Raw genomic sequence first — 22,292 nt, forward strand, 5'->3', positions numbered from 1 at the left:
GGTAAGGGACTATTAAGTAGAAGACAGAGTGATAACTGGAAGAAGTGGACAAAATGGACAAAATGGACAAAATCCCTTTTTCTGCTGTCCACAGGGAATCTCCAAAGCCCTGGAGAAAATGCATGGTGAGTGCTTTTGGGGCTTGAAGGGATTCCAACATCCCCAAATGGTTTAGTTTGAGAAAAACTACTCCTGTCTGGATGGCCCGAATTCATTATTTTCACTATTCTTGGAGGCCGTGGTCAAGGGCCACCATGCTTGGTGCTACACAAAGACTCTTGTTGATGTGGTGTCCAGCTGAGAATTTCATGGGGAAAATCTGCATCCTTAAAATTAGCTAACCAGCAGAATGGCTAAGGAAGTAGTTGGTTAATTTAGATCGCAACAATGCTGGCACTTCACACAGCCATGCCTGTAGAAGAAGTAGCATGGAACATTAAGTGATATAAGTGAATGTGTCATTAAAGAGCTGAAGGGCTATTTTTTTCAAGATATGTCATTTAGAAAAAAAAAAAATCACCTAATTTAAACTCATCCTAAAGCTGTTAAAACAACTTTACACATTGCTGTTTACTTCTGAAGGATGTTGAGACCTTATCTTATTCCCTCCTACCACTGTTCAAGGCTAATCAGAATATATTAATGAGTTTACAGTAAGAAAATCTCTTTTCCATTGCAATAAACCTGTAAACGAACTTAGAGATTTCTACATACTCTGGTTACCAAAGACCTGTTCCTTTTCTTGTCCAAAGGCTAAGAAAGGATGCCATGAAGGAGAAGTGAGATGCTGTATGACACAGGCACCTATTCGTGGAAGGGAATTACAAAAAAGCTTAATGGTTAAACAGTGGGAGTTGAAAGCAAGCCTAAAATGACTCAGGCTGTCCTGAATAAGGAAGCTTTCCAAAATCTGGCCATCAGCAGGCTGGTGAAGCATTTTCCCTCCCTAAATTCGGCTCTGTTTCCCAAAGGGTAAAAATATCTGCTCAGTAATAAAAACACGGGCTATCTGCTATCAGTGCACCGGCTCAGGGACATGAGAGATCCTGCATCAGCCATGCTCACCCTGTGCTGAAAAGCATCCTCCCGCATACAGCAGGGTGCAGGTAAGGGGGAGATGTCTCGGGCTCTCCTGGGTCTGCCTCCCCCCGTGGGCTGCGGGTCAGGGACAGTGCACTGGGCGGGTGCTGAATCCAAGTGTGCTGATGGAACATTTTGATAACGGGGCTGCACGGGGACTTTGCTTTGGGTTGTTTGCTCTCCCTGGTTAGGCGGGGACAAGCAATCCAAGCTTGTTTCAATCCCTGTGCAAGAGGCCAGGGAGAAAATTTAGGGGACTGCGGGAGAGACTGTGGAAAGCTTTGGGAGATAAAAACAAACGGGAAACAGAGCAAGATGAGGGGACAATGCAGCATAAAGGGTATGAAGATTTGCTTGATGCTTATGGACGAAGGACAAATATGCAAAAGTATTTTTCTCTCTCACTGCAGAGTTTGGAAAATTGCCTTTTTTTTTTCCCTACACCACAGTATAGAGACTCATATTTCCCCTGCTTCAAAAAATAAAAATAAAAAAGAAAATCTTGGCTTGGCAAGGGTCAACAGATTTATGGCCAGCTTTAAATCAGTGCAACTTCACCTGGGAGGTTTAGTTTCGGATGTATTCAGAGCAGGGAATAAGCATATGAATTATTCTGGTATAGTGGTAGTAAATAGTCCAGCGGTCTCAGACCAATTTCTGCGGTGCCATATCTCATACGGGCTGATAAATCCAGCATGTGCAGCTGCTGAAAACCAGGCTCCAGGTCTGTACAGCCGGCAACTCACTGACCATGTCCCAGCCCCACCCCAGTAACGTATTTTTTGTGATGCCAAGATCTGGTGATGGCCTCAGCCTCCCGTGTTTCATTTGCTGTTTCTCAGCATTGGAAAAAAAAAACATTACCATGTTAGATAGTGAGAAAAGCTCTCTCTGCAGCTGGAACAGCAACTCTTCCTCCCACTACTAGAAATTAAAAACAAAATTATAAAAATATTGTTGTGGATAATTTCAGCCCAGAAATACTGAGCAGCTCTTATGAATGATAATGTTTTCGCTAATGCTTCCTGGTAGAGCCACATCCTTATTCCTGCTGCTCAGAAGGGTGGTTTAACGTGTTCAGGAGGTTTGGAGAACTGTCTGAAAGCAGTCAGTCAGCCTGCACTGCGATATCCTGGCTCTGACTGTATTTTGTTTAAAAAGCAGAAGTAAATGTTGCCTGAGGAAATAAAAAGAATTGAGAGGAAAAATGTGGCTGTGGAAAGCCAGCTGTCAGTTATCCAAAATGTATTAAATCTTGGCAAACAAGTCTCCAATATCACCTCCAGCCCACTTTCTCCTTATTTTCTTTTCCTCCAGCCACACACAGTCTTTATTCCATCAAGGAACTAACAGAGAGTTGATGGCCCCCCAAACACTACCACCACGAGGTCCGTTTGACCAGACCCAGCACCAAATGGAAGCCCATGAGGGGCACAGCATGCATGGGACGTATCAGTGCTGAAAATTCAGCGACCTGGATAGCACTGAGCACTGCGCCGTGCTGCAGTGGAGTGAAAACAGCCCGTTCAGAAAACCAGCCCTGGAGACCTCCCTCTCACTTGTCTTGAATCATCCTTGACACGAGGGAGGTGTGAGACTGGCACCAGCGTACAGCCACTTGCTTTTGAATTTACAAGGTGGAAAGTCCTGGAAAATTGCCCTTCAAATCCAAACCTGACTTCCCTCGGATAGATAAAACAGCAGGATTATCTTGTCTGCACTGTCTCATTCAGCTGAGACTTTGTGTGCTGAATGCATTCCTGATGTGCTCTCCTCTGAGGGGCTGCTGGTTGCTGTACGGATGTACATGGTGGTGGCTTTTTGCCAGAGCATTTCGGTCCCAGCAGCAGAGGTTGTCGGTTCAGCATTCGCTTGATATTGCTCTTTGCTCGGGAGAATTCCTCTCTTCTCTCCTTTCCCTCACAGCTATCGCTGTGCCTCTCCATGGTGCTCTTAGCACCACTTAAACCATGCCAGCACATCCTATTTTTACACGTCGAGAAATGGCAAACCTATAATGAAATATGGGCACGAAGGAGAGATTACAATAGGTGGTGCAAAACGCTCGCCGTGCAGGTGAGTCTATAAAACAGCAATGTGTAAAACATCGCTGAGCCCTGCTATGTTTTGGCAGCTTATTTCCTTTTGGTTACAATTCTAGCACTAGTACAGTCTGTAGAGACTTGCACAGATTTGCCTTGGGGCTTGCTTGTCTGAAATATATACCTCTGCATCTCTATTGTTCCAGAGCAGTCAGGACCAGATGGGATTTTTTTAGCTGTCTGATCTGGGAGAGAGCTCTTTGGGGCTGATGCCACTGTACTGCACAAGATATACAGGGTTATTTCTCAAAAAGCTGTCCCTAACAAGTGTTTGATATGGAGAAAGTTCTTTTGAGATGTGGGATTGATGACGGCAACGGCCAAAGGACCAGAGGCTCTCATTCCCAGCCAGGGAAAATGACCCTCCTACATGGATTGTTCTGCTGATGGGCATCATGCACAGCTCCCCCTGAAATTATTGCAAGTCAGCCACCAGGGGCAAGGAGAAGCCATCTGGAATTCCTTGCAACCTGTGCTCTGACTGAGGATGCTCAGGTCGGCATTTGTGAGGGCACTGCCAGGGCACTTCACCAGGCTGGCCTAGGACAGCTGATGGAGTATTTCAGATCAGCTGGCACTCCTTAGCTGCTTTCTTAGTGTCACTGGACAGGAAAAGTGCAAAAGTCGGGGTACAGAAATCCTTCTGGCTTTTGGGCTTGTTTTTAACCCTGGCCCTGTCCTATTTTTCCCGTCAGTACTGTAAAACACCAATCTCCCCACTCCTGTAAGTGATCACGAGTGGATTGTTGGGCCAGCTTTCAGTCTTTTGGCATGATTTCGCATGATGTGCCAGCTGGAGCGGCAGCGCAATGCCTGCAGTGAAATGGGCCAAGCACGGCCAGATCTGGCCAATGTTGGTGGGATGCATGGAGGCACAATAGTCCCTCTGTGAAGAGCTCTGGGGCTCTGCCTTCCAATGAGAATGACAAAAGGTTTTTGTTTTTTTTTTTTTTTTTAATTTATCCACTCCATACTTGTTCTTTCCATGCCTGGCAATAGAAACAGGCAGCAACGAAAGCGCCAGTAGTTTTTGATTGAAATGTCTGCAAAATATTCCTGGACTGGGCAGAGTGGCTGAAACCTGGGCACAAAGCGCGGCTGATTTTTGTGCTTTTACGACCCTGATTTGCCCTCTCTGATGGCTGGACCTTGTGCTGGGCGAGGGCTGGTGCTCGCCTTCGCCTCTCCGCATCAGTGCTCAATAGCCTGTGAAGAGGGAAGGCTTTGTTTTAGTGGGAGCAGGTGTTTGATTACCTCGCCTTTCTCTTTTCGCATTCAACACATCCCCAGCTCACCTCTCCAGGAGGGATAAACTCGTGGTAGTGAAAGCAGCAAGGGAAATCACTTGAAAGGCGACATTAGAGGTAGGCTGCTGAGCAGAGAGCTTGATGAAACAAAAGAGGAAAGAAATGAAAGAGAGCATTTAAAGTATTTTCCCTCCCTGAGGCTGCGCTGCCAGCCTCGCACGAGCCTGTCCCTGGGTGGCTGCCCCAGGCTGCACCCAGCAATGGGGAGAAATTCAGTGAGAAATTCAGCCCTCTTCCCCATCCCTGGAAGTGTCCCCCCACAGGGGTCCCTGCTTGGAGGCCCCACCACTGGTAGCTGCTCTCTCACCCCCAAACCAGGAGCTGTGGCTTCCCCTGGCAGGACAGGATCCAAGGAGAGCAAAGGCATCCCCAGAGGGGACATCGGATCTGCTGCCGCCCGTGCCAAGCCGCAGTCACGCAGCAGGGCCGTGCCGAGCAGCAGCAGCTGAGGACTTGGCACCTGAGCGGCCCTTGGCCCGAGCGCCCGGCTCCATGTGCCAACACCTAAAGGGCTGGTGTGCCAGAAACAGGCAGGACGGACACACGGACTGACGTTTTTGGATGCAAAAGAAGAACTAGTGGGGAGCCTGCCTGGTTTCAGCACACCGCAGGTGAGCATCCATCCCGTCAGCTTGATCCCGAAGAAGCAGACAACTACCATCCAGGCTACGTCTTCCTTTCGAAGATAGAAGGTGGCCATGCCTCAGTGACTCCAAGCCCATCGCTCCGCTCTAGCCATCTGTCAGGCTCGCTGCCACGGTGCCTGGGTGTTTGCGCAGACACTGAAAGGGAATTACCCACCTTATATCATGGCAGATTGTCTTTTGCCTTCTCGCCACTCCATTCCCCTGGTGAATGTTTTGGATCTTTGCCTCTAGTGGCTCAAATGCAGGTGTTGGATGATTGCCATGGAGAGTCAGGGACAGAGAATAAAGAAATTCGTGGTGTCTTTGGATGAGAATGAGGTTGGAAGGGATTTGTGTCAGCTCTCCCAGAATTTGCAGATACCAGCACAGCACGGGGATCAAAAGATGAGCAAAAAATGATTTCTAAGCCACAATTGTTCCCTTCAAATAACATCCTCCAGCGTTGTGCCAGAGATTGGTCCAGAGTACAGACTCAAGGCCAAACTGGGAACATTTGCCTATTGGAAACATCTGCTGTTCTTCTCTGCTCCTCATGTGATTTGCCAAAATTTGCTTCTCGTACGTTCCTAGCTCAGAACACTTTGTTGTGAGGCTTAATTCGCGGTGTGTAATCTTGTGACACATTGCTGCCTGATGATGTAGGACATGGAGATGATGAAGGAGGATGACTGGAGTCTAAACACACCAGAAAGAGTGCAGTGCCCAGCTTGGAAGTCGGACAAAATATTTCCATAAGCATCAGCTAGCTTTGCTGTTATTAGTCTTAAGAGCCAGAGAGAATGAGAAAGTTGTGCAGCCAAAGATAAAAGGCCTTTCAATGGATGTGCCCGTGAATTGAATGCCCTGCTGAAATTTCAAGGTTCCTTTGACCTCCTGATGTGATAGAAATGAGTGTCCTATGCTGGTGCGTAAGCTCCTCATGCCCTGTGTGGACATCTGAATGCCCTCAGCCAGCTTAGGTGCCCTGTAAAGAACACCATTCCCTTAAGAAGACACTGTTGCATGATGTGGTACATGTTCCCTACCCTAGATAAACGCTGTGGCTCATTAGAGCCTCCAGCCCTTTGGCTGAAGCATTTCCTGGAGGACTTCGCTGGATCAGAGCAGGGAGTGGTGGGCAGCGGTCTCACTGCACCTCAGCTCTTTGGTTTCTCCAGGTCGGCCATCTCCAGAGTCAGAGTGGTTCAACCCTTCCTGAACCTGGGATCTGAAATGCGTGGGTTCAATCTATTTTGCTCTGATAATGCCACGGTCTCTCCTTTAATAGGAGAGGGAGGGAACACAGATGAACAACCTCAGCAAGACACAGGGAAAATCAGGGAAGATGAATCCCCCCCATCCAACAAAAGCTGGGACTAGGTGCTGATGTGCAGCTCGTTCAGAGATGTGAATGCTCCTAAAACTCATTTCTTACTTATTTTTGGGTTGTTTGAATCTAGAGGTCAAACACAAGACTTTAGCATTGCAGTCATACCTTACATGAAAGATGAATATATGAATACTTTATAACAGGCTGATGAACAATTAATAGTTAATTCAAGAAACGGATAATCAAATGTTATGGATTGTTATACAGTCGGACAGGTCAATATGCTGCCTGTGACCATGGCTGATTGCTACCAATAACACCTTGAGTGATGTGATTAATACCAGCTTTAACACAAGACTTGTGTGTCTGGGCAACTTCTGTTAACCCTCTCCCCACTCTTCTAGAAATAGAAACTTCCTCCAATGCATGCCCAGAGTTAATGGGTTATGATAGGAACATAAGGCTGTGGGTTGTTGAGTAGCTCATTTGTAGCTCAAAAACTTGATTATGGATGAGCAGAAAGAAGTAGAGACAGATGAAGGCAGACTGCAAACAACGACAACATCTGCTAACTGAACAGGCAAAGCTCTGAGTGCCAGAATCGCGCATCCAGAAGTCAACGAGTGGTGGGACTTTTAATCTGTGCTGAGGGGTTTCAGGAGGATCCTAGAGATTCCTTCAAGGCTTAGCTGTAAGCTTAAGTGTCTGTCTGACTGTTTTAAAATTAGAGTTTGCAGAGCAGGTCAGCTAACTAGCCCAGATGAGTCTGTGCAAGAGAAATTGCTCTTTCATGATCTCAGCTCTGCTACCATACAATCAATTCTGCCTTTAAGTAGTAGAAAAGCTCACTGGAAGTTGCCAGCTCTGATTACAGCGTGAAACATCTAACCTTGGTTTACAGCAACTGCAGTCGCGTTCCCCGCGGCTTGAGATTTACTTGGCCTGAGGCTGTGCTGGGCGAAGGGGGAAAAAAAATCCCCCCAGCAGCCCTGGGGATCTGCAGACCACTCACACATGCCATCAGCGAGATGGAAAGGCAGCTGAAGGAACAGCTCAACGTGGGCTCGTGTCCTGAAATGCAACCACACAGCCGCTGCTCGTTTGTCCTTGGAGCTGCAAGGATTGCTTGAGTGACGGCCGAGGCATTTCACACACCAGTAAGCACATTCTCCCCAGGTATTTCTGATCGCTGTTCATTTTGTTTGCTGACAAGTTTGTGGCAATATGCTCGCTCCAGCTAAAAATTACACACTGGCTAAGAGATGAACAGGCTTAATTTTCCTCACTTTTACACTGGTTTTGCAATCAGTGTAACTTCAATGACCCTTTACTTTTATACCAGAAATAGTACTGAGGAAATTGGATTTAACGGAGTAAGGAGCTGTTCAGTGTAGGTATCGCAGGAAGGCAAAGACAAACCAGAGACTTTTTTCCACTCTTCCTGATTCTGGCACAGGCTAAAGGCCAAATCTGCCACCAGTACAAAACAAAGTAAACCTCAGACTGTTTTAAATGTCCTTGGTTTGTAAAAGTTGCTAAGGAGCCTTATGGTGCTATGTTTTCTGCATCTCTGTGTGCAACCCCTCCAAAATACAAGCAGAGCTGCCGTCCTGGTGCTGTATGCGATGGTTATGATCCCCAGCTGGCTGGTTTCAAGTGTCTGTGCCAGGCCAGCTACAAAGAAACTCTGGTCCAGAGGGCACTGATGGGAAGATTCACTGTTCTGAGGTCTCTGAATCAATTTTTTCTGTCTCCTCTCATTTCTTCTCCTACCTGCTGAGCATTAGATGCTTGATCAGCCTGGTAGAGCGTGCAAATATTAACATTTTCCTCCAGAAGTGCTAACGGCCATATGAACTTCTTGCCAACGGGTGCAGAGAGCAGGAGATGCCACTGGTGCACCCAGAGACTGTCCCAGGGAGCCAGCTCTTAGGGGACATGGCCAGGTGAGGCAGCAGGAGCAGCTTCCCCTCCCTCTGCGTTTCTCCTCTGGACAGACAGCCCAGAGGGACAGCGAGGAGGGGGAACAGAAGATGGGGAGCTGGCTGCGATCCTGAAGGCATTTCAAACCATTTCCAGCTTGCAGGAGAAAATGTTTCTCAGCAGATGAATACCCCCGGGGTATGCACAGACAAAACATCCTTCTCTCAGTACGTGTGTAGATCCCAACACCAGTATCCAAGTCATTATTGCTTTTTATTTTATTTTTTTTTTTTTACCCTCACTAATTTTATAGCAAACTTATCCTTGCTTATTTGCAGACATTTGGTGTTTGTGCCCTTCTCTCACATGAACGTAACTAGAAATGGGATAGGAAAGGAAATCTTTTCACGAGTGGATGGTCCACATCTCTGCCATGTCCAGAGTCCGTGGGAAGCTTCTGGCTGCCTTGTTACCTGCTCCCCCGTTCCCAGGCCCTCTTCCCGACTGGCTGAAGGTTATCTAATGGGGGAAGGTAAAAAAAATAAACCCTGCTGGCATGCTAATGCCTGCTGAGTGGGATGTGCAGCCTAGAGAGCGCAAGGAGTCCGCAGCACTTGTCCTGGGCAACGGAAGGAATGAATCAATTAATCTCCAAAAGTGGGGACTTCAGAGTTGATGAATAGCACTCAGTGAATATTAAACTCCCTTTTCCGTGGGATGGATGTTCTCCAGCCAGGCAAATTTTGTCCCTGCATACTTTACAAGAACAAGCTGCAGTGCTCTGTGGCTGTGACTAAGGACTGGAAGAGAGAGCACCTGCCTGGGGCAAGTTCCTGTAGCACTTCGAGAAACAACTACCCCTGTTCCAAAAGAAGCTCCAGCACAATTTAAGATTTAAATCTGTTACTCTGAAGGATCCAAAAATGCTTGAATTTAGCAGGGATTTCACTATGCTTTTTAACTACCATAACAAAGGAAATAAAATTGGCCTGCTGGATCCACACATCTGACTCCACTCATGTGGCGCAGGCTCTTGTATTTCCCAGGAGATCATTTTAAAGCCTCCTCCTCTTTTCCCATGACAGGTGATGATATTAGTATTTATCAGTTAATAAGCTAGCTTGGGAATTCTTGTACAATTTCTGAATGGGGAGAAACATGCGGTTTGTTTTACGGCCCAGCCGACACTGTTGCCTCTCGGTTGAAAAGGATGGCTTCTTCTCCACAGCAGGACGAGCCACGGGTCCGCAGGGTCTGAAGTGCTGCAGGAGCCCTCATGCGGTAATGCAGGGTCCCAAAGACACCGTGGGATCTGATGCTTATTTCTAAGAACTGGCACAGATGGGAAGCAGAAAACACCAAGCTCCCAGGACCCAGACAAGAAATGAAAGCAGAACAAAGGGAAGGAGCACAGGGCTCTTAAGAGAACGACCGCCCCATGGCGGAACCAACCAGTGCTACCAAAAATACTCAACGGAAATTTCCCTAGTCCCTTCCTAAAAATCTGCCTGGGCAATCAGTGCCAGCACTTAGTTCCCAAGCATCCAGAGAGCTTTTGCTGGTTTCTAACCTTAGAGCTCGCTGCATGGTCTCACCCCCAGAAGTGGCAGGCTTCAGCAGATTAGAGCCTAGGACTCAGCCTTTCAAGTATAAAATTGAACAAAACCTTAACTATCAGCGTATTACGCACTCCGTGCAGCAGGCCTGAAGTGGCTCTGGAAAGGATGGAGCATTTACAGTTTTCACAGAAAGAACTTAGAGTAGATAAAGATGAGTATTAACTTCTAAAATAAGGGCTGCATTTCATATAATAACTTTCATTATCTGGTGCTGCTGGCCTGAGCTGTGTTAGCCATGTGGATTTGCAGATGTTTAATCTGAACTGTTCTGCTTGTTATCACCCTGCAGTTACCACAGGGCTCCTCTCCCACCAGCTGTGCAGCAGGAAAGGCTCATCCCTGCTGCTATTTCCCTCCCAAGGCTCTCAGGAGCCTTTGGGACACCAGGAAGGCCAGATCCAAAGGCAGATGGAGTCAAAGGGAAGGTTTCCAGCAAAGTGAAGGGGCTTTGGATGAGAAAAGCCCCCGGAGAAGATTCCAGCTTTCACAACTTCACTCCCTTTCCTCTCAGCAGCAGCTGCCTGTGTGGCTGGTGTTCGCATAGCTGGAGAACACCAGGGCAGGGCCTGTTTTTTGGTATCCAGAAACTGTCCTTTTTGGGTTACTTCAGCTTCGGTATATTTTCTGCTTTGAAGATAGAGGGAAAAAATACACTGTCTGAAAGCCACTTTTCTTGGTTTGCCTGGTTTTGGTCTCTCTTGGAAGAGAGGAAGTGCTTTGGCCTTTGGGGCAGGGTACGGACACTTTCTCAAAATGCTGCTAATTATACCTCAGAACTCTTGCTTAAATTTCATTGCTCATTCTGGGCAAATGCTGCTGCTTTGTTGCAATCACATCGGGCAGGGCATTGCTGGGGCTTTGGTTAACTTCACTGGAAGGACAAAGATCTACTACTTTCATTGCGTTTCCTCCCTGCTGTACTCCCCACCAGCTCACCACACACCACTGCCCACATCCCTCGGCACACTTTGGGATTTCTGGGTGTTGTAAAGCAAGGAATTGTGCCATGACATTTTTCCAGAGGCTAAGTTTTTAGCACATACTCAAATGAGAGATTCTTCTGATATGTTAGCAGCAGCATAAGAAGAGAAATAGGGCAGTTTAGCAAGCACACTATGTACCGCCTTGCTTTTGTTTCTCTCCTGAAAAGCAATAACATAATAGTACAACAGCTAGCTGATGAAGTTTTAAGTCTTTTTTTTGCAACAGATCTGCACTGAGTTTTTGCAAAGTTCTTTCCAAGTAAGTAGCCTTGTTGTTATTCCATCCGAGTACCACAGGTTGTTTCACTACCATGTGGAAATTTGGGAATCATCAATATTTAATCTGTGTTCTGTTAGTACACATTTGTTTTCACTAATCCCTGCTTCTTTCTGTGATGTAGGTTTGACCTGTTTGAATTTTGCAACTTTCTGTAAACTGAAAGCACTGTCATAACTCAGCCAAGCACTACTTGTAAGGATCTTATACAGAAAAAAAAATCACAATATATTAAAGCATTACAGAAAGTTTGCAGGAAAGATTGCAATCAAATAAAAGTGGGGTTTGATCTGTCTTCCAGAGGAAATAATTTGGATTTTCTTGTACCCACGTCCTTGCTTTATTTCGGCTTAAGATACCATCACTTTTTCTTTAAATGTGATCTCCTTGAAACAACTGTGCATTCTCACAAGTGCTGTCTTTCTATCATCAGCTGAGCATTACAGCCTAATCTTAATCCCTATTACCTCTGTTGTTTCAAGAAAAGGAATTAATGGAGCTGATGTTGTTTTGATTTCTAGATTCTTATTGGATATTTAAGAGTCCATTTGTTCTGCCTGCTTATTCTATCATTACACTGCTTGAAACCCTCAAAAATATTAATGCCCTTGTCAAACCTGCAAACTCAGGAGTTTAGGGCCAGAAGGAACTCACAGGTTTTACAGGTGAGTTCGCTGCTGCGGCAATAATCTCATACAGATCTTCCCATGAACCGTACTGAGGGCATTCCTATTGCCTCATCTGTAAAATGCAGATTATATAAAATTTGCTTAATCACAATCTGCAGAGCCACACAGTTAACTGAGACACACAGATACTTCACCAGAAACCAAGTTTTCCTCCCACATGTTTGGGAATGGAGGACTAGTTTGGGCACATACCTCATACAAAACAGACAGAATAAAATTCTAATTGAGAATTCTTATATTTAAAGGAAAATTGAAACAATTTCATTGCAAAAGCCTGCATGGTTCAGCTTTGCCTCGGTCATCCTGCTGCCTCCCTTCCCAGCTTTAATGCAGAGGAGTATCTGAGAAGCATATGCTTTTTATTAGCAGAAGAGACAGGCTAAATTGGGGCATGATTCATGCTTCTAATTTATGCCTTCTCTTCCTTTATTGTCAATGGCTAATGAGAGGTAATTGCAAAAGCTCACAGAAGGAGGCACTTCTGCAAAAAACAGAAGAATTGGAGAAGGTGCGAGTGAGGTGGTTTTGCAGTTCAGAGGCTTCTCATCCCATTGTTGGTCTGTTCATGGCTTGCCAGAGTTGCTGCTCTCAGAGCTCAATGTAATTTCCAAAAGTCAGAAATTGCTTAGGTGAATCAATACATGCAGCAGCACTCTGGCTCTTGCTGCAGGACAGAGCTGGCATCATCAAGTTAAAGTCCAGCCCCTCTTGGTTTCATGGGAGAACATGCAGGATTGGGGACCCCAAAAGAGCTTAGAAGTTGCCAGCCATTTCCCAGCTTTATGATCCAGATCTCATTTCATCCCGGTTTTCCTGATTTAATAATGTTCATCACTAAAAGGCTTCAGTTGAGAATGGACTGGATTCAGTATGAGTCAGAGGCAGCCTAGGATCACTTGCCAGGAGTCATTATAGGGGAGTGCTGACCAGGAACATTTTTCACCCTTTGTCATTCATTTTACCCACAGAGTTTCCCCAGCAGGAGCCAGTGCCCCTGTGCAGTGGTCACCCCATGCAGACCTTTTCCAGCTTCAGGCAGTTCATGGGAGTGCTGGCCCATAAACTGTGTTCACCGACTGCCACTGACAGCATCATTGGTTAAACCTTGGCTGTGAAAAGACAGAATAAGCGCTCAGGACAGGCTCATATTCCCCAGATCTCACTGCAGTATAGCCTTGCATTCAGCTATGCAAAATAACCAAATTCAAGGATGCCACCATGTGTCCTGGTTGTTTAAGTGACAAAACATCACCGCAGGGGAAAAAAGTTACATGACCAGTGACAGTCAGCATACAGTTTTGGACAGTTCACGCAGCAACACTGCGATACCTCTGCCCACAAAAACTGGCAGCTCCATGTTGTGCCACAGCTGCACGAAGGGCTGTCGTCTCCCTTCAATAAAACTTCTTGGAAGGCCAACATTTGCTTCTATCACGAAGAAGCATGCTAGATGTAAGCCAGGCTTCAGGCTGATAAACCATGGATAGCTAACAGAGAGCTAAGTTGAGCACAGAACCACCAATGTGTTTAAAAATTACTCCTTCTACAATTAGATTGTTTAAAATGATGTTCCTTAGTTGTAGAGTATCAAAGGTAATATTTCAGCACTGTCATGTACACCTCAGGAGACCCTCCTTACACTCTTCTGCCACTATGTTAATGCACCTAGACACCATGGCCAGTTGCACTGATTGATTTGGTCTAATTATCTCCTTGTACTTCTTTGTCTCTCTGGCTCCATCTATCGTCTCTCATCTCCTGTCTCAGACTAATGTTTCCAGTTCTGGGACACGGGCTGCCCACCGGGTCTGCCTGATGCATCACCATAGGAGCTTTATGCACTGGAGAGAGGTGAATAATAAATAAACGGAAGGTAAAATACAACTCTTACCCAGTATAATCCAGCATTGCAAGATAGGTTTCCCAGGGAATGGCAGTATATTTGTTTTCCAGATCATTAGCTGACGCAAAGGAAAAGGAGAGCATTTATTAGCCTCCCTCAGAACCACCTTTAACAAGAATGAATATTCACTGCTATAAATAAGACTGTTTCAATTAAGTCTGCACATAAAAGATGCTCCATGGTGTCACAGAAGGCCACACTATTCAAAAAGAAGTGCCTAGATGAAAGTACGTAAGCCCGTACCTGAGAACAAACACAACTGCCTTATTTCCAGTGCTTCACAGCTAGCCACTGAATATTGTGTTTGCATCTTATCTGAACATCAGGTTGCAAGTTGAGATGCAGAAGAAACCTTGGGCTTGCTTTTTTCTACCCGTTAATGGAAATCTGGCACCATAATTGCTTTCTTGTTCAAATTCAGATCATCTACTGCACCGGCAATACGTTTTGTGCTTGCCTGAGTATCACTAACAAAGAGCAGTCACAGTACCTGACTGCAGCCTCCAGGAACATCACCCCCTGATGTGACGTAGGGGCCCATCCGTCATGTCCTGCTGCACAGATTTGTGCCAGCATAACCCTCTTTTGGAAAAAAAAAAAGATTTCCCATACCACCTTCAAAAATCATTATGAATCAACTCCACCAGCCTACAAGTTCACACCACTTCGGTGCCTGGGGAAGCTCAGACAGTCCCAGGCCTTGCCTTCTGGCTACCAAGAACTGGGAGAACACGTTGGCAAATTCCCACAGTTTGCCGTGATATCTTTGCCCTGTTCCTCAGGAGTCTGCTCTTGGCTGTTTCCAGAGGCAGTCAGCTGTCTGACCCAGTCCAGCTATTGTCGTGTTCTGTAAATGACATCATTTACTGAAAATGAAGAGGAAAATAAAGAGAAATCAATGCTTCTGAAGTCAAGCATTGGCCACAGGAAAACTAAGGACAATTTCATAAATGGGAGTAAATTGGTGAACAACCTCTCCAAGCCAAACTTTTCTTTACCTCTTCATTTACAGAGCTGTGTTGTGCAACCACTGTCCTTCAGTGGATATTTGCCCCTTGAAGGATAGACCCCCCTCTCCTTCATGGAAGAGAATTCATCTTTTGTAGTAATACTCATCCTATTAAGAACTCTAGAAGAGCTTATTAAATACCACTGAAAAACATGATGCCAGTAATTACAGGGAATCAATGAAGATATTTTCTGCAGTCAATAATCTAAATTACCAGCAAAAATGTGGCCAGTATAAGCAGTTCATCTATACTTCTCCGGGATAAAAATCAGACCCTGCATCTAACATGGTATCAGTGGCAACAGCAAATGGTTCCAGGAAGGATTTACCCTGTTGCAAGACTGCCACAATGCAGAAAAGTGGTAATCTACTCTGAAATTACACATTACATTCAGTTCACTCAATTCAAACAATTTCAGGAAAAGCTGCATCAAAACTGGAAGCCATGACAGCTATGTCACCCCAAGTAGCAAATACAATGAGGCTTTGAGATGAACACCTACTATTAAATCAAAGAGTAATCTACGGGCAGTCACAGTTCAGACATCTTGATTAGCATTAATTAAAATTCTGGTGATCAGGTGGCTACGGAACGGACACAACTTTAAAAGAATTTAAGCAAGAGAAAGGCTGAAGAGAGGGTAATAATTAGGAATAATATCTCATGTTAAATTTAATTCCTTTAGCCTTGAAATTACCATGACAGATTTCAAATTTAGTGGCAGTTTTCCAGTCACTAAAATGAGCTTAATTATATAGTTTAAGACTTTGGGAGAACTGATTCAGATAAAGCTACATGGGGCCCATATCAACTGTGTGGTATGCTTGAATGGACTCAGATAAAGGAGGAATAGATCTACTTGTACGAGGAGCTTAAGACATCACACCTGATTTTTTTTAATTTATTTTTAAGACTGAAAAAGTTTGGATAACTTTTAAATTTTTTTTTAATTAATAATCATTCTCACTCATTTTGCCTTTCTACTTCTTGATTTCAGCTGGGACTAAATGCAAGACAGAGATAAAGCAGCCAAAACTCTGAATAGTGCTGATGCTAACAGAACTCCTTAATCATTGCAATTGGTCTATCTGTACAGCCCAGGCAAGACATCTAGAAAGATGAGCAAAGTTCAAATCTCCAAGCTATTCCTCTGAGTTACGGGACACCTTGTAAAAATCATCACTGTATTTTATTAACTACTGTTAGTTTAGAAGAAAATACAAGGCACTTAAGAAAATGTCAGATCCCAGCATTCTATCAAATGGAAGAAATCTTTATTCTAATATGCACTTTGTGACAAAGCACTTTTGGGTTTTCACAGCCAAGGAACATCCTGAGTGATGGATGATCAGCAATATGATTAATAGACTGAAATACAGGTGCAGAACGGTCTCTTCTTATAGAATTAAGCTCAAGAAGATAGATGTTAAAATCCACCTTCATGGGATTCTGCTGTATCTGGGTAATACACTTATATGATCTCATAGTCAGGCTAACTGAACACTTTACAGTTTTAAAGGCATTTATTCTCCCAAGAGCCCCATGAATTGGGAAAATACAGTTGTCCCATTATATAGATGTGGATCCGCAGCACAGAGGTGCAACGTCACACATGGCGAAGCAGGGAATTGAGCACAGCTTTCCTAAATCCCAGGTTGTCACCCTAACTACTGTTGCTACATACTCTTTACATCAAAATGAATGGTTAAGCCAGAGGCCCTGCACTGCCTCTCCTTCTGTCTACATTAATCTCTGAGCACCTTCGCAAACCCGTGAGAGTGCTACATCAAGAGGACAGAGCAGGTCAGTGAGAGAAGTGCCCCGTTTATTACAGTTTCTTTCTCATGACTGATCCTCCGCCTTAGGACCCACTGGCAAAGAGTAAGCTGTTCCCGGAGATAATCTTTCAACTGAAAGGAATGGGATACAATGCCTTACAAGAGTACAAATGAGCTCTCAGAAGTGATAAAAGCAGGCACAGCCTGGACTCCGTGAACAGAAAGTGTTCATATTTCAGAAGTTATATTAAAAAGTTCAAATTCAAAGAAAAAACAAGAACAGTACTGTGCAATTCTTTTAGAACAAGAAGAAACCCCAAAAATGATTGTTCCAATCCTGTAGAAGTTGGGGGAGCATGGGAATATCTCAGGATCTCACCCATCCCTGAGGGGTAGCCAATTTTACACCATTCCTGAAGTTGAGGACATTTTTTCTGCCCGTTCCAGGATGCTTCTCTCATGTGCTACTCCAACAGGATCCAAACCAAGGGACATGGGCTGCATTTCTAAGCTGAACTACTGCTCTCCATCCTGTGCAGCTTTACAGAAGTTTCTATGCATTTCCTTTTCACTTTAGATTCCTGCAAGACCCTCAGATGTAGAATATAGCTTAGCTCTGAGCTGTTTTAAAACTTGCTTAAAAAATTAACCTCATTGTGCTTCCAACCTAACGTGAATCCACCATCTGGAGCTCGGCGCAACCACACCCAACCATTTTTAGGGAACAGATCAAGCATGGAAGCATTGCCAAACATGCTGCTACACACAGCTTTTTCTTTACTCCTAGACAATACAAACACTTCACAACACTTACCACAACACATCCTCTATTCACACTAGCTCTGCCAGGACAGATTCATTTCATCATGCATGGAAATTGAGGAATTATTCCAGTTACATGCTCCTAATTGCAACCCCTTTCACTCCTAGGTTTTCTCTCTTGTGACCTTTGCTAATAAGTAACATTTGAATTTGAGGTTATAAAGCCCTTGGAGAAAATTAATACGGCCCAGCTTTCTTATTTCATAATGCTGAATCTCCGTGTCTTCATTAATTTCAGTGCAACTTTTGCCTTGCGAAACTGGAGAGGAAGGGAGCGAAATGACAAGACATTTTGGAGATAGTGATTGAAAGAAGATGCAGTAAAAATGATGGATTTCTGCATTTCCTTTTTTCAGACTTCAGTCAGAACAGGGCTGCAAGGTTTAAAGCATTTACAATGGGGATCAGACCACTGACGAGCACGACATCTGCCCTACCCAGCTCTGATAACCACCAGCGGACCTTTGTCTCCAGTGACTGAGGGACCAGGGGACACGAGAGCCTGGAAGGAGGGGAGAGACCCCAGATAGGGGGCACAGGACAATGGGGAGCCCCATACACGCTGCCAGCAGCGAGGCTTTTAGAGAATAACGGTGCCTGTTGCTGGCTACGTGTACCAGATGGACTGCTTCTGAACATCGCTGCTGAAGTAACTGTCCAGGTAATGCCATCTTAATGAGGGGCACAGGATTTGTGAATGTACTGCAGGAAATCCCACATTACATGGGACAGCTGGTATCTCAGTGTGTGAGAGACTGAGCCAACATGCTGCTTTCCCACCTGGAAGCGTGTCCCATTGTCTTCTGTAACACTTGTGGCAAATTTCCCCACAACACCAGTCTCTTCTAATCCCCAAAAAGAGGAAAGTCAGTCTATGATATATATATATTTAAACAAAACTGCTGAACTTTATGCTTGGTTTTTACTGCAGATATTTACCCCCTTGTAACCTATGTTTTCTCTCATTGTTAAACTAAAAAGGCTTCATTTTTCTACTTCAGTGCCTACACTTTAAGAAACCACAGTGGCCACTTCCTCCTTCCTATTTTTCTAGTAAAAAGCCTTTGGTCAGAAATCAGCATATCCTACCACAGGATGCCACAGGAGCAGGATGACAGCAACCCGATCCCAGCCTTTCCATTACTATAGGGGTAAAGAGACCTTCCCCCCAGTTCCCTATGCCAGTAGCAATATTAGTCATTAGGAAATAAAAGTAAAGGGTGAACTAAGTTTTAATGAACATGCAGAGTCTGGATCCCTGCAAAAATGAAATAACGTGCTCTGGGCCCATGACTAATTACGGGCATACCGGGTGACTTCTCACCCTCTTATATTAAAGAGAAGTTAAGCACCTTACATCAGAAAAAGAGTAATAAGCATATGACGTAGCTTCATTAAATATAGATGTTGGTTCCTTTACACAGCCATAGCACAGAAATCTGATCTTTTTTCCAGCATGTATACACGCACACAGGTGGTAACAGCAATAATACAGCGATTAGTGCTACAAGCTCCTGAGAAACAGCGAACTCTCCAGCTTTCTTGCATAAACATGTAGGTCTGTACAGGTGAGCTTGTTGGAAGGTTTGTGTAAAGTTCACCTCAGTAGCCCCTGAAATTAGTTTCCAATTTTGCTGTGAACGAACAAGAACAGCGTGCCCTGCCTCACCACCAGCCCAGCCCCACACCGCAGCCAGCAGGGCTTGGAGCAGCTGCCCAAATGCCAAACAATCAAAGCTGAGCAGCAGCTCCTAATTGTTATCACTCGCATTCGTGCCTCTGACTCATTCCTGATCTTTTATTTTTAAACAATGTAGCTCATCTCTGGTGGAGTAGTGAAAGGACTTAGAGCAAAAGGCAAGAAGTACTTTCGGCCACCTTTGGAGGCTTTGTGGCCGAGCATGTTGACAGAGACCAGGGGCTAAACAGCCATCTGTAAACAGTTCAGGAGAAGAAGAAAAGCATGAAACAGAAATACAGGCTGCCTTTGATGAGACAGGTCTTAGGTCCCTGCTTTGTGCCACGCTTAAGCACAGTTATTCAAGACTGGTGAGTGATCCTGCATCCTCCTTATAGAAAAGTGCTTAGAAGCATAACAAGAGCATGATTTTAACATTGACGTATTTATACTAGAGAGCACAAGCATGATAATTTTTCCAGCATAAGCTTGAAAGTTTTTTTTTAAAAAGTGTTGAAACATTATGCCTCCTCACTGCTGCATATTCTGGATGTGCAGCAGGTTGTGGACAAGCTGCTTTACAGTGCTATTAAATTAATATTTCCAATCTATTTGCTTTCCCCCCTCGCTGGTATAGAAAGCTCCGTCAAAGTCATGAATCCAATAGCTCCAGCTTCAGAGAGCAAGCTAAATCCTGACACATCACCAAGTAAAATCCAAACCTTTGAGGACTGAAAACAAGAGCCTCATCCCACCAGGAAGAATGATTTGGCTTCCTAGATGCCTAGAGCACTGAAGAGCCCCAAAGCTTCAACCCTCCCCTGCCCAGCACCCATCCCCTGCCCCAGTACAGCACAACCACTGCTGCAGGAGGAAAAGGAGGCCAGCAAAGCCCTGAGAGATGAAAGCAACAGCTGCCATCCTTATGGCAGGGTCTAGCAGAGGTGTCTTTGCCCAGAGCAGAAAGCTGCCAGTTTGGCCATAGCACCCACTGCATGGACACGACAAGCCTGGAAGCACAGAAGCAAAGCGTTGAAAGGTGTAAGAGCAGCATTGCATAGCATGACCCACCTTGAGCCTCATGTCTCACCACCCCACATCACCTCTTCAGGCAAATAGCCTGCTCACTTGCCTTTCCTTCCCTTTTAAAGCCTTCAGCTTAAGCAGGCTGGGCTTTGCTGTAACAGCTCTCAGCTGGCAGCATTCACCTGAACTGCCTTTGAACTTTGGCAGCGCTAACCCCCGAAATCCCAGGCTTTGCCTGCTCAGCAGGGCTGCCCAAGGATACTCTTGGGTGGGATGGGGAAGCCTGGCTGGCAGGTAGAGTGCTGCTAGTGTCCCAGTCCCTTTCCTGCCTTTTCTACCTTTGCTATATGAACAGTAGAGAAAATGCCTGAAGAAGGAGAAGTGCTTGGGGTGGATGACTGCTGCAGGGTGTCTCGCTGCGTGGAAAGGGGAAATTTAACTTCATCTGCTCCATTACTGAGCTAGGCATTTAAGTGTCAGGGAACTTATGGGGTCTGTCTTGCCTGGATGTGTTTTATCCTTTAAAAATGTAGAAATAAAATAAAAAAATAAAATTATAAACTGTACAAATTGATTGTGTCAGCCGAAGTATGCAGTTCTAATCTATGTTCTTATCTGAGCTCTAATTTTATGCCTGCTGGTATTCAGTTATACAGAACTTCAGCAAACATTTATATCTCTCTTAATTATCCCTTTTCCCTATTAATTTCTCTTACGTTCGATAAATGATCCTTATGCCTGTTGGTTTAAGACTTCCTTGCAAAGTTGTTTTTCCCTGCTTTTCCACGAGCCAGATATTTTAATTTCTTGCACTATGCCTCATTTGCTAGTAACAATGATGTATTTTCCCTTTCCCCATGTATTTATTTTTACTGAGAGATGCAGCCGTTCATCACATTCAAATGAAGAATTATTACTTAGCTATTATTATTATTGCTAGTGATGGTATGTAAACAACTATAATGATGTGTGGGCTTGTGTAGGAGCAAAGACCACAATAAAGATGTTGCCTTAGGGGGAATGAATGAGGCAAACGTGCAAGGATTTAACCAGTGCACCCTCTCCTTGCTGGTTTTTCTCCTTTAGCAGCTCACGTCAGCTCTTTGGCCTCTTCCCTTTGGTTTTGTTCTTGGATTGGATTGGATTGGATTGGATTGGATTGGATTGGATTGGATTGGATTGGATTGGATTGGATTGGGAGCCACTGGTCACTGCGGAGCCCTCCCCAAAATGCAGGCAGAAATAGCTGCTCCAAGAAGGACACATGCCAAGACACCCGTGAACCTGAATGATGTGGTAAAAGGAGTTTTCCCTAAGATTCTATTGAATATGATGAGGGAGGGATGCTTTAGATGTGTGTGGGAAAGAGAAAACAAGGAGTAGTAGATATATTGCAGAGATGACGCCCAAGCAGAGCTGCCAGACAGCCTGGAAAGAAGCTTTCAGAGACCACTGCTGGGGCAGTTTGGATGCTAGGCGTAGGAATAGACCCTTCTTACTTTGGTTTCTTCCTCTGGGAAATGTGCCTTTTTCATATACATTCTTAATAAATGCACAGAGTTATGCCAAAGGTATGAGGCTCTGCTGTTCTCTTTCCTCCCAACTGCTAACAACGCGCAATAACTCATGTATTTGCTCAGCTGTTCAAAGGCAGTTACGCTGCTACCACGTGCCAACGATCTCACCTAGAGTAAGTGTGCAGGTGATAAGGAGAAACAAGCCACATGCAATGTTTTAGAGTCTTCATTTGTGTTCACAGGCAAATTAAAAAGAACAGAAAATAGGGAGGGAGCATGAAGAGAGAGCCAGAACTGAATGAGGAAAAAAAAAAAAAAAAAGACCTTTGGCAAACCCATAAAGAAAATTCAGGCTAATAAAGAAAGTTCAGTCTCTTTATTCTGTGCTGCCAGCAATTTACTGCCCTAAAATGAAGGCAGTTGGCTTTAGGAGGATCAGCCTTGAAGACAGTAAAATTTCAGTACTGCATATTAGCCTGGCTCCCCTTCTCACAGCCAGAGCGTGAGCAGAAGAAGAGAAGAGGCATCAGCCCAGTCCCCCTCGTCCCACCCCTTCTGGCTGCTGCAGGCTTGACACCAGGAGACCAGCCTGACCTGGTGAGGCTCTCCAGGGATGTCTGTA

The 22,292-nt window shown here is 44.9% G+C and overlaps 1 long non-coding RNA gene across 4 annotated transcripts; it reads right to left on the reverse strand.

Annotated features, from left to right (window-relative positions):
* Positions 1 to 6,890: 6,890 nt before the first annotated feature.
* Positions 6,891 to 20,936, reverse strand: LOC308201134. Of its 4 annotated transcripts, XR_013956079.1 has the most exons (4): positions 18,230 to 19,787; positions 13,828 to 14,705; positions 11,902 to 11,988; positions 6,891 to 10,611 (listed from the first exon to the last, which is right to left on the reverse strand). It is a non-coding gene; the product is annotated as an uncharacterized lncRNA (long non-coding RNA). The 4 variants fall into 4 exon arrangements; XR_013956078.1 differs by lacking the exons at positions 13,828 to 14,705; positions 18,230 to 19,787 and adding an exon at positions 20,199 to 20,936; XR_013956080.1 differs by lacking the exon at positions 13,828 to 14,705 and having other exon boundaries at positions 18,230 to 18,595.
* Positions 20,937 to 22,292: the final 1,356 nt, after the last annotated feature.

The sequence above is a fragment of the Anser brachyrhynchus genome (genome assembly GCF_964034855.1).
Source record: "Anser brachyrhynchus genome assembly, chromosome: 11".
In the NCBI taxonomy this organism is placed as follows: Eukaryota; Metazoa; Chordata; class Aves; order Anseriformes; family Anatidae; genus Anser; species Anser brachyrhynchus.